Source organism: Schistocerca nitens, chromosome 1 (assembly GCF_023898315.1).
Source record: "Schistocerca nitens isolate TAMUIC-IGC-003100 chromosome 1, iqSchNite1.1, whole genome shotgun sequence".
In the NCBI taxonomy this organism is placed as follows: domain Eukaryota; kingdom Metazoa; phylum Arthropoda; class Insecta; order Orthoptera; family Acrididae; genus Schistocerca; species Schistocerca nitens.
The window spans coordinates 163,857,435-163,863,446 of record NC_064614.1 but is presented as its reverse complement, the minus strand read 5'-3'; the positions used below and the strand labels follow the sequence as shown (position 1 = coordinate 163,863,446).

Sequence of the window (6,012 nt, the reverse complement as noted above, 5' to 3'; positions counted from 1 at the left end):
TCTAAGTTCTGGGGGACTTATGACCACAGTAGTTGAGTCCCATAGTGCTCAGAGCCATTTCTTTAAGGTCGCTTATTGACTCTTGGGAATATTTCCTTGTCATTTCTCCCAGGTGCAGCGGAAAAGCAATCCTACATCTGCGTCTACACTCCGCAAGCCACCTTATGGTGTCAGTCAGAAGTTACTTTGTCTACCACTGTCACAGCCCTCCTTTTCTGTTCCAGTCGAGACTGGTCCGCAGGAAGAACGATTGTTCGCAGATCTTTCTAATCTGGAAACCCTCTACCTTTACCTTCATGGTCTTCTCACGAAATAAACGAAACTGGAACCAATATATTTGTTCACTCTTCTGAGAACGCACACTCTCGGAATGTTAACAGTAAACCACGCAGTGTACACAAATGCACAACACCTCCAATTCATACTACGCAAATTCACTGTAATTCAAAAAGACTATCACTGCAAGACATCAGTTGTAAAAAAGAATGTATGGCATTCCATGCTCGGAATCAGTCCGGCAAAAACTGTGTTGCAGAATAAATCCATAGAATAAGTGTCACATCTTACATACCTCGTACTTGCGTCGTGACATCTGTTCTGAAAGAAGATTCGTAGGAAAAAATTCTGGAATGATATCAAGTACGTGACATAATTACCAAATATTTTTAAAAAATGAAAGCACTGAAGTAGTTTCGAATTTTATTCGACAATAACCATATCGACACTGACATGTAGCATGACGTAAAAGAAATAGTGATGAATATCCACAACACCGACAAACTGCAGAGACTGATTACTGACTGAAAATGGAGGAAAAAAGGTACTGTGAACAAGTGTCCAGAAATGCGTCGTTGCCACGGTACATAGTGCTGACGAGTGACAGTTCCTCTGACCATGTCTGCAGCTTGTGGTCTCGCGGTCGCGTTCTAGCTTCCTGAGCACGGGGTCACGGGTTCGTTTCCCGGCGGGGTCAGAGATTTTCACCCGCCTCTAGATGACTGGGTGTTTGTGTTGTCCTCATCATTTCATCATCTTTCCTGGAAGTGGCGAGTTGGACTGATCAAAGGTTGGGGAGTTGTACGGGCGCTGATAACCGCGCAGTTGAGCGCCCCACAAACCAAACATCACCATCATCATCGTCCTCTGACCATGTGCCATGAGTTCCTCGTGTGCTCCAGGCTGTGTGATTGACGCAGCGCACTGTAAGCAGCAGAATTGGCCAGTATTCATGTCGTGAACAAGCCGAGATAGTGTTTGTATACGCCCAAGCAGATGGAAACAGTCGAGGGTCACCACGGCTATACCAAAATAAGAACCATCACAGACACCAACGACATCACACAACATTTCAAGCCCTTTTCGGGCTTATGTATGATCACGGTTCCTTTGAAACAGACGAACGTGCAGTGAGGCGGCGGTCTATGCGTGCACCAGATCTGCAGGACCGGATGCTACAGGACATTGTAACGAACCTTGTACAGGCTCCAGGCTATGACCCGCCAACATGGTATTAGCCAGAGTACGATTATATGTTTCCTGCATGACACCGCATCCCTTTCTCTAATACTGGTTGCTCAAAATCTGGGCTATACATCTTTTGCATCAGCATCTCCTTTAATAGGTACAGTACGTGGTGCTTACCCTTCCTCCCCTCCCCCTTCCCATACACGTATATATACACTCCTGGAAATGGAAAAAAGAACACATTGACACCGGTGTGTCAGACCCACCATACTTGCTCCGGACACTGCGAGAGGGCTGTACAAGCAATGATCACACGCACGGCACAGCGGACACACCAGGAACCGCGGTGTTGGCCGTCGAATGGCGCTAGCTGCGCAGCATTTGTGCACCGCCGCCGTCAGTGTCAGCCAGTTTGCCGTGGCATACGGAGCTCCATCGCAGTCTTTAACACTGGTAGCATGCCGCGACAGCGTGGACGTGAACCGTATGTGCAGTTGACGGACTTTGAGCGAGGGCGTATAGTGGGCATGCGGGAGGCCGGGTGGACGTACCGCCGAATTGCTCAACACGTGGGGCGTGAGGTCTCCACAGTACATCGATGTTGTCGCCAGTGGTCGGCGGAAGGTGCACGTGCCCGTCGACCTGGGACCGGACCGCAGCGACGCACGGATGCACGCCAAGACCGTAGGATCCTACGCAGTGCCGTAGGGGACCGCACCGCCACTTCCCAGCAAATTAGGGACACTGTTGCTCCTGGGGTATCGGCGAGGACCATTCGCAACCGTCTCCATGAAGCTGGGCTACGGTCCCGCACACCGTCAGGCCGTCTTCCGCTCACGCCCCAACATCGTGCAGCCCGCCTCCTGTGGTGTCGCGACAGGCGTGAATGGAAGGACGAATGGAGACGTGTCGTCTTCAGCGATGAGAGTCGCTTCTGCCTTGGTGCCAATGATGGTCGTATGCGTGTTTGGCGCCGTGCAGGTGAGCGCCACAATCAAGACTGCATACGATCGAGGCACACAGGGCCAACACCCGGCATCATGGTGTGGGGAGCGATCTCCTACACTGGCCGTACACCACTGGTGATCGTCGAGGGGACACTGAATAGTGCACGGTACATTCAAACCGTCATCGAACCCATCGTTCTACCATTCCTAGACCGGCAAGGGAACTTGCTGTTCCAACAGGACAATGCACGTCCGCATGTATCCCGTGCCACCCAACGTGCTCTAGAAGGTGTAAGTCAACTACCCTGGCCAGCAAGATCTCCGGATCTGTCCCCCATTGAGCATGTTTGGGACTGGATGAAGCGTCGTCTCACGCGGTCTGCACGTCCAGCACGAGCGCTGGTCCAACTGAGGCGCCAGGTGGAAATGGCATGGCAAGCCGTTCCACAGGACTACATCCAGCATCTCTACGATCGTCTCCATGGGAGAATAGCAGCCTGCATTGCTGCGAAAGGTGGATATACACTGTACTAGTGCCGACATTGTGCATGCTCTGTTGCCTGTGTCTATGTGCCTGTGGTTCTGTCAGTATGATCATGTGATGTATCTGACCCCAGGAATGTGTCAATAAAGTTTCCCCTTCCTGGGACAATGAATTCACGGTGTTCTTATTTCAATTTCCAGGAGTGTAGACACACACACACACACGCACACACACACACACACACACACACACACACACACACACACACAGAGATTCATTTCACGGTGAGAGATATTTGTACCAAGTTGGTTGAAATCGGTACCTTGGTTTAGGAGGAGATGTCTGACATATGTATATACATTTTATAATATGTGTGGATTACCTCTCACTTCACTGGTTATCTTGCTTCCCAGGTACTTGAAGGTTTTAGGCTGTTCAACTGTCATGAATTATGGCTTTTATATTCCTCGATTGCCATGTAAAAAAGGGTTACCTTAACGTTTTTCACATTTACTCGTATCTTCATTCCAACCCAGTTCTCTCAATATCGTGTTAACTGCCTTTTCATATTCACTTAGTAACACATTATCAACAACAAATCCTATTTGATTACCCTTTGTCCTATCGTTACATCACTCTTTTTCTTGAAAGCTGGCTACTCTCATATTAATCAGAGTAATTGAAAGACAACGTACTCGTCTAATAACCCAGTTTTAAGCCCTTCTGTTATGACACCCAATGCTCACTTTTGCTTATGGTGTCATAAATAGATCGCTATTACTCTCCTTTCCTTCCAGTTAACTCCAAACTTCTTGGGGATATGTAACTGTTTAGTTCACTGAACTCAGTCAAAGGCTTTTCCCAAGCCAACAAAAACTGCACAAAGGTGCCAGGTAACTTCCCCAATTATTCAGAACAGTCCGGTCCATCTCTTGTACCTTTGCCCCTCCTCACACCGAACTGTTTTCTCGCAACTTTAGATTGTAGTAGTCTATCATTATTCCTGATAGATTTTTTCTCGAGTGTGATATCAGACTTAATGTCCTGTATTCCATATGTTTCGTGGCGTTGTTCTTTTCAAGTTAGCGAATAGTTATAAGCCCACCAGTTATAATAAAATGGCCTGTTACAGACTGCCGGTCGCGGTGGTCTAGCGGTTCTAGGCGCTCAGTCCAAAACCGCGCGACTGCTACGGTCGCAGGTTCAATTCCTGCCTCGGGCATGGATGTGTGTGGTGTCCTTAGGTTAGTTAGGTTTAAGTAGTTCTAAGTTCTAGGGGACTGATGACCACAGATGTGAAGTCCCATAGTGCTCAGAGCCATTTGAACCATTTTGTTACAGACTGTGTGCTGTGGCAGTAGTGGAACACGAACGAGGCGGAAATATAGTAGAAGAGTACAAGAACACAAAGAAACTAGCAATTTAGCATTACCTTCAGATACATAGGAACATTACATGTGATACAGTAGTGTGGTACCACGCAAACTAAATTAAATTTCCAAAATGAGATTTTCACTCTGCAGCGGAGTGTGCGCTGATATGAAACTTCCTGGCAGATTAATACTGTGTGCCGGACCGAGACTCGAACTCGGGACCTTTGCCTTTCGCGGGCAAGTGCTCTACCAACTGAGCTATCCAAGCACGACTCACGCCTCCTCCTCACAGCTTTACTTCTGCCATCGTGAATCATACCATAACCAAAGTTTATCATCTTAGACGTACAAGAGATCGATAACATGTTATTTTATATTGAACTTTTTGTCTGTATGTACATGTGAATATTTCGGCTATTCAGCTCTTTGCATCCTGTTCTACTGTTACTGTCAAGCTTAATACCTATCCTGTACCAAACTGCACCACTTTGCGTCTTGCTTTCTAAATTAAGTGATAGCTTTCTCAGAAGAAATTAATCAGTATTACTAGAAAACTTCTAATAGATTACGTTTTCCATTGTTACATGTCTGAATAAGAATACTGACTGATTACGTGTCCTTTAGAAGACATAAAAATTCAAGTATCAAGTGATGGAACGGGCTGCAAAATCTATAACAGAGAACAACGGTTGAAGCCAGTGCACACGAGCGTACATCGCAATATCGAAACAAATAAAAGCAAGTACGAGTACTGCCGTAAACTATAAAGCGTTCGTTCTTCACAGTTAGTTATCAGTAATCCACGCTGTTTCCTCGTTCTATCCACATTGAGTTGCCCACCGTTGAGCGACGAGAAACCGAATGCGAATGAGCCGAGACCTCCGCAGAGAGCATCGCGGCGGAAGACTTAATTAGAGTAATAACTGCCCGCTTTCTCCAATGCACGACTGTAATATACTGGACAGGGCACTAAGGATTTCCCCGAGCGGCTCATTACTCATCTGAAGGACAGCACCAGTAACTAACATTGCAGGTGTCTCCGAAGCCAGCCACGAGGAAGCGCATTCCTTCCCGCTAACGGCGCTAGCCACTGGAACAAGAATTCAGCTGCAAAATGGGAAAGAAGATCGCGGTTTAACGACTAGTACACGTGTAGGTCATCAGAGACAGACCTGAGGTTCGGATGAGTCAAGGATGGATAAGTGACCTGGATCTCGCCTTTTCAAAACGATCAGGCCGACATTTGTCATAACCTTCTTACAGAGCTTTATCTTGCACGTTAACTAAAAGAAATAATAGGACACATCCTTCAGCAACAAGGAATAGTGAATCTGGCAATGAAGGAAAGTGGGGGGAGGGAGGGGTGGGTAGCTCACTACTCATTTTTAATATTATAGTTGCTGATGAGCTTTCCGGGTTGTATGATCAGTAGAGGTAATCTTTATCTTTATCCAAGACTGTATAGAGAAACCAACGAAACGCATAAGCAGAAATAGTTTGAAACGTCCCCTTTGAACATTTATACATGATTGTGCTTAACCTGACACACAATATTTTCAGCGCAACGCAATCTATCAAAAATCCCTACAAAAAAATGGCCCTGACTAACATTAACCTATGCGTTTCACAAATCGCTTACCTCACAAAATCTTCGTTACTCGAACTACTGCAAAACAGCGAGCGCCACTACTGCCAGCTAAATAAAAGATTCAAACTACGGAAGGCACTAACTACTGATAGGCAT

General features: G+C 46.6%; 1 non-coding gene across 1 annotated transcript; it reads right to left on the bottom strand.

The window, feature by feature from the left end:
* Positions 1-4,462: 4,462 nt before the first annotated feature.
* On the bottom strand, positions 4,463-4,537 carry Trnas-cga (transfer RNA serine (anticodon CGA)). The gene has a single exon. It is a non-coding gene; the product is annotated as a tRNA-Ser (tRNA).
* Positions 4,538-6,012: the final 1,475 nt, after the last annotated feature.